This window comes from Oryzias melastigma, linkage group LG22 (genome assembly GCF_002922805.2).
Source record: "Oryzias melastigma strain HK-1 linkage group LG22, ASM292280v2, whole genome shotgun sequence".
Lineage (NCBI taxonomy): Eukaryota > Metazoa > Chordata > Actinopteri > Beloniformes > Adrianichthyidae > Oryzias > Oryzias melastigma.
The window spans coordinates 22,523,224-22,529,718 of NC_050533.1; positions in this window are offsets into that span (position 1 = coordinate 22,523,224).

The following is a 6,495-nucleotide window of genomic DNA, read 5'->3' on the forward strand; positions in this document are numbered from 1 at the left end:
CAACTGAGTCCCTCTTCCTAAACCCACTCTGTTTCAAGGGGGGGACGACACTGAACAAAGATTCAAAATGATAAAGATGTTTTTCTGCTGAGGGCAGCTTGTCAGAAAGGAGTTTGTTTGCGCCCCAGCCGCCCCCCCCCCCGCCAAAAAAAGGGAACTGTAGAAGCTCACAAAAACTGGACTCATGTCTGCCAGGAAATGAGTTCGCAGTATTCTTATATTGGGGGTGGGGGGGGGGGGCGCACAGTTGACGGGTTTCATTAAGCATTTAATTTCCATAGATAATGAGGGATATTTAGATGAGAGTGTCGTCATGGTAACCTGAATCCCAGCAAACAAAAGAATTAGAGGTATAAACATCTGCAGGTGTAAAAAAGGGGATACATGGAGAAGATCTGGTTTTGTTAAAAGTGGAAGACCATGACTTCCCCGACACCCTCCTACCCCATTCTTCAATCTAACCTGACTTCATGGAGCATGGTTCTCTTCTTCCTCCTGACTTCTTCAGACCTCCAGTGTATCTCAGATATGTGCTAAAAACTGTCAGATGATCCAGCACTGGTGGGGTTTATCAAAGACTCTATATTTGCCTCCTGTAGAAGTTCCTGCTGTAGATCTGAGGCTGTTGGCTTAGTTACAAAAAAGTATCCTTTCACGTTTGAAATAACTAGATAACGAATCAATAGATCTAAAAAAAAATATGATTCAGTGTTCCCTCGCTATATTGCTGTTCACCTTTCATGGTCTCGTTGTTTGGTGGATTTATTTCGGTGCTACTTTGCATGTGTTTTTGCTTGTTTTGTTTTACACCACATTGTGTTCTCTGCCCTGATTGGCTGTTGAACGTGTCAATTAATCCTCCCCGTGCCGTGGCTCCTCTACAGAATGCGTTCAGTTTGATAAATCAACATAAATCTTTGATCATGATCACATCTTACTTTAATTCTATATTACTGGAATTTTTTTTTTTTTTTTACAAAGGTTTGAACTTTAGTAGTTTAAACAAATAAGAAAAGTGAAAATATGTGCATGTCTGTCTGAGAAAAGTGTATAAAGTGTGTAGTGAGGAGTATTACTGCCTTCAAACATCCTCAACCATACTTTCCAGATTTCACCTTTCACAGATTATTTTCAGAACGCAACTCTTTTGATAAATTGATACATTTGGCTGTAAAGAGTTTATCTTTGGAGTAAAATTTGACTTTTTACCCAACATTAAACAGGAAATTGATCATTTCAGAATCCAGCCTCTAGTGGTGATTTTCAGAACTGCAATGTTTGGAACTTAAGATTTATTTCAGATTCAGGCACAGGAGGGGGGGGGGATTTCTCTCAAAAATAAATTTGTATATTTTGTTGCCAAATATTTCTGATATAAACTCTGGGAAGCAGAAACGTTAGAAAATGAGTATCAGCTGAAAGGCCGACATGCAGCCAGCATGACTGCAGCTCCACAGGAGGTGGTGCAGAACATAAAACCAGTGGACCCTCATGTAGCCGAGCCATTATGTGAAAACAGATAGGACTCCATATGGACTGAAGCATGCCTGGTACTCGGATTCTCCGTATGGACAGGAATCTAGCGCTGTAGTCACACGTTAGATTAAAGCACTTCTCTGGACCTGCAGATTCTTAAATACTATCAACAGGATTAACGTTGAGTTTTTTCAGGAATAGGTTCTTAACTTCTGCTCAGTGCGGGTGTGAAGCAGGTTCTATGCCCCCTCAGGGATCCAGAGGAAGATGAACACAAATACAGCTGTTTGGTATCTTTAATGACTGTGGAATCCATCTGAAACAGCACGGGCTTGATAACAAACTCCAGTCTAGTAATAAGATCAGCTTGACTTTGAAGAAATGGACGTCTCTCAGGGTGGCCCATCTGGCCTAAACGCAGCAGCAGCTCCTGGCTTCAGGGACCCATCTGCAGTGTCCTCTGGCATTATCCAGCACACCTCCATCAGAAGCATCTTGATCTGGGTCCAGAGATGTTTAGCTAGTTTGTTGCAGGACATGTCTTTGACAAACACATTCAAGTGAGATGACTCTGGGTGAATTTTTCTTTTGTTTGTTCCTTTCATGAAAAGTACCACAACACATGAACATATTCAACACACAACAGAGGAAAAAGTAAATTCTCATTTTATTTCTACCCTGATATCAAATCTTATGGTGCATTCACAGCGGACGCGGCAGGCAGGTCAAATTTGCGTCTGCCGCCTCTGTTCATCTTGACGCCCCTGCTGCGGAACAACCACCAAAATTGTTCTGGAATTCATTTGTTGTACAAAACGTGGATGATGTTGAGTGAATAGCTTAGGTTTACATGTATTGGAGAGTTTTACAGAGGCACTGGCTGTGTTTGTCACCAGATCTTTCAGACTCTTGGGGTGCGGTGTACTTCACTCATGGACCTGAGGACCGTTTTAAATGTGTCGTCCGTCTGTCTGTGGCTCATTTTGAGCATTAACCCTCGTGCTCTCTAAAGGTGCATTCACACCGAACGCGATTCGCCCGACAGAAGCAGCCAGCTCCAATGTTAAATCAATGGTACAGGTACACTCTGAGGCCAATCGAAGCCCTACAGCGCAATTTGAGCAACTGGCTCAGTGCGAAAGTCTGCCGGCAGCTTGATTTGAATGGGGCAGAGCTTAAGCTCTAATGTTAAAGGGTTAAAGACTAATTATCTAAACACGAGCAGTTCTCAAGACCTCCATGATGTCTTTCTTGTGTTACCCTGAACCCCAGTTTTGACCTGAGATCATGCAGGTGCCACCATCATCAGTACCTCCAAAATCCCTTTTTAGAGTTGCTGGAGCCAAACCAGCAACTACGAGGTGAAGGTGAGGTTCACTCTGAAAAGGCTGTCCGTCTGTTGCAGGAGCACACGCACAAACATGCACACCAAGATACCCATTAACCTCTGAAGCATGTTTTTGGACTGTGAGGAAGTTGGAGGACAAAACCCACACAAGCTCAAGGAGAACATACGACTCCCCACTAAAAGAACCCAGCAGGGACTTGAACCAGCGCCTTCCCACTGTGAGGCTAAAGCTGAACAACCTGTGCCACCACACCACAAGCTCATTTCAATATTACTGCAGTTATTGTAGACATGGGTGGCTATGGAGGCTGTGAGGGCTACTGTTAGCTTTACCCTGAACTATAAACTTTATCCTCAAACCCACACTCTTTCAGTCCAGAGAGCTTCTGTCGGGACAAAACACTTCAAGCGCTGCGATTTCCTGCCCGACTGCACACTGGAAGAACCTGACATGGTGTGTGGGACAAAGCGGCTCTCAAAGCACCGTGGTAAATTATCAGGGCCAAAGGAATTCTCCCTGCATCATTAAAAAGGGATTGGTGTGTTTCACCGCGTTCATGGGAAGTGCCGTTAGTCCACCCAACAAGGGCGCCCCAGCTGTGGCCCCCCAGAGATGAAGAGCATGGCAGGAGTTCACTGAATCAGCCTCTAATCCTCTTGGGCCCATTGTACCCGAACACTTTGAGCCCCCCGAATACTTCCAGCGCTAATCTCAGCAGAGTTAAACAAGTTTCTGATCTGGGGGCCAATGAGCCCCATCCCCCCCCCTTCTCTGCTCTTTTTTACGAAAAGGTTTAGCTCCTAAATTGCCCTCAGACGAACCTTTAGCTCAAACCAACCATACAAACAGTCACTAAAGCTTCTTGTTCCTGTGCTTTTCATGTGTTTTTAAGCAAAGAGGTTTGTTTTTCTGTAATTACAGTAAATTTGGGAAAAATGTGAAAAAGCTGAACAAAAATAGCAACTCGTTTCATCAAGCTTGAGTGGTTTGTGGTTTCTGATCTGGTTCAGTCTTTTGTTTATTTATTGACAACTGATATCTGCACTTGTGTTAATAAAGTTTATGGTTATTATTGATGAATTCTTTTAAAGACAAAAATAATAGTTTAGACAAAATCAGATTTACGACTGATCTTTTACACTCTCATTAATGCCAGTGAGAATATTGTTATTGTTCATCTTCAGCTTCATCTTGTTCTTTATCCTCCTAAGCTTCACATTCAGCTTCAGGTTAAGCTTTAGCATTACGTTCATGAAAATGTTCAGCTTCCTGATCATTTTCATGTTCAGCTTCAGCTTTGTTCTCAGCTTCTGGTTCATTTTCAGCTTCATGTTTATTGCTGGCTCAGGTTTATCCTCATCTTCAGCTTTAGATTTATATAAATGTTCAGCTTCCTGTTCATTTTCATGTTCAGCTTCAAAGTTATCTTCAGCTTCATATTCCTGTTCATCCTCGGCATTGTATTGATTTTCTGTTTCAGGTTTATCTTTAGCTTTGAATTTGTATAAATGTTCAGCTTCCTGATCATTTTCATGTTCAGCTTCAGCTTTGTTCTCAGCTTCTGGTTCATTTTCAGCTTCCTGTTTATTGTTGGCTCAGGTTTATCCTCACCTTCAACTTTGGATTTATATTAATGTTCAACTTATTGTTCATTTTCACGCTCAGCTTCAAATTTATCTTCAGCTTCATTTTGATTCTCTGTTTCAGCTATAATTTAAATTTTAATAATGTTCAGCTTCCTGTTCAGTTTCATGTTCCGCTTCAGCCTTGTCCCTAGCTTCAGGTTCATCTTCATGGTTATTCCTAGTTTATCCTCATCTTTAGCTTCATGTTCAGATGAATAATCGATTCTGATTGGCTGCAGGATACATATTAAAAAGTGATTTACCATGATGATATTCCCCGGGGCGGACTTACCATCAGGTAAAGGTGGGCAATCACCTGGGGCTCCCAACACTCTGGGGCTCTGAGCTGCACACCTAAGAAAAGTATATAAAATAAATTTCACGGCTATTATTATTATTATTATTATTATTATTATTATTATTATTTAGTTCTGGGAATAAAACAAACCTCCAAAGTACTGAAATGACATTTGAAATGGCGATCATGTGAAAGTGTCTCTGGAATACTCCAGTAAGGTCAACAGACTCCCAGGTATTCTCTGTGCAAGAGTTCTATTATAGTCAATGCGAGCAAGATTTCTTCCAACTATGAAGTGAGTAATTATTAATTTAGCACATTCAATAAATTTTATGTTTATTTCAAGTAAAAATAATTTGTATAAAATACTTTTATATAACATTTAAATGTGATTTCACCTTTAAATGCTCATTGGTGAGGAAGTTACTTCATGTTTTATTCTCAATAAGCATTTTTAAACAATGTTATTGTTCGTCTGGGGCTCCCAAACAGTCAGCCACTGGATACACCACACCTAAAAAAGAAGTTCCGGTCACATAGCCCAAAAGTTCTGTATCACTGCGCTGGCCTTAAATACCAGTTGGTAAATGGTGCAACAGAAACTCAGAACACAATATCACTAATATGACTATTAGTGTCTGTGTGTTTTCTAGATTGTACTCCAATTGCTCATTTTTTTAATAAATTAATAAACTTAGGTGGTCATTATCCCACATTTTATGTACCGGTACATCTTTGATCCGATCGAGGTCATTTTGCACATATAACTGCAGCTAATCAGAACCAGCTCCACTAGAATGGAGCAGACGCTGACGTCACGTCAGTGTCATGATTTGATTGGCTGGATATCGATGTGCCCTTAGATCGACTAGTTATTTTAGTGAAGAGAAAAAGCAAGGTTTCTTCCATCACATTTTTTTTTTGAATTTCTGGTTTAAAGAAAATTAGAATTGATGGAACTGAAAATGTTTCATACAAAATCTATTGTATGACTTTCAAATCAAGAATTATGCACAAATCGGATGAGACTATAATCCCTCCATACTTATGTGTCTACATCTTCTGCTTCATCCTACTTATCTTAGTTTCCTGTTTATCTACATCTTCAGCTCTCTATATATTCATTATATAATATATATTATATTCATTCAGCTTCAGCTTCATCCTCATCTGAAGCTTCAGAATAATCTTTAGTTTTCATCTTCATCTATATGTTCACCCTCATATTTGTCTTCATGTTTATCTTTGTTTTCCCCATCTTTTTCACCTCATCTGCTGTTCCATCTCCAGGCTCCTCTTCATCTTCAGTGTGATCATCTTCATCACAGCATCTCCAGAACAGAAACCGTTCAGCGCTCGGACTCTGCCGTCACTCGTCCCACCTTGACCTTGTCAATATGATGTTGAGTGTGTGTTTTGTGTTCGTGGGGGGGGGGGTGGTTGCTGCACTCAGCAGGACAAAGCTCTCGACCCGCAGAAGGACCTCCCCCTGTTCACCAATGACCTTGGCTGGATTTGGCGTCTCCATTGTTGCTGGCGACAGTGACACGTGTCTGGGGTTGAGTTGATTCCTGAGGGTGTGTGCAGATGGACGACCGTTAGGAAACATTCATTTATTCTTAGGGGAGGGGACAGAGGTCAAGGGTCAACCCCACCCCCAACCCCCCACCCCCCAAAGCCATGGTTCCAGAGCTGAAAGGTGATCCAGAATGAGCTGAAGCTTATTATGCAGCATCCAGTTTATGCA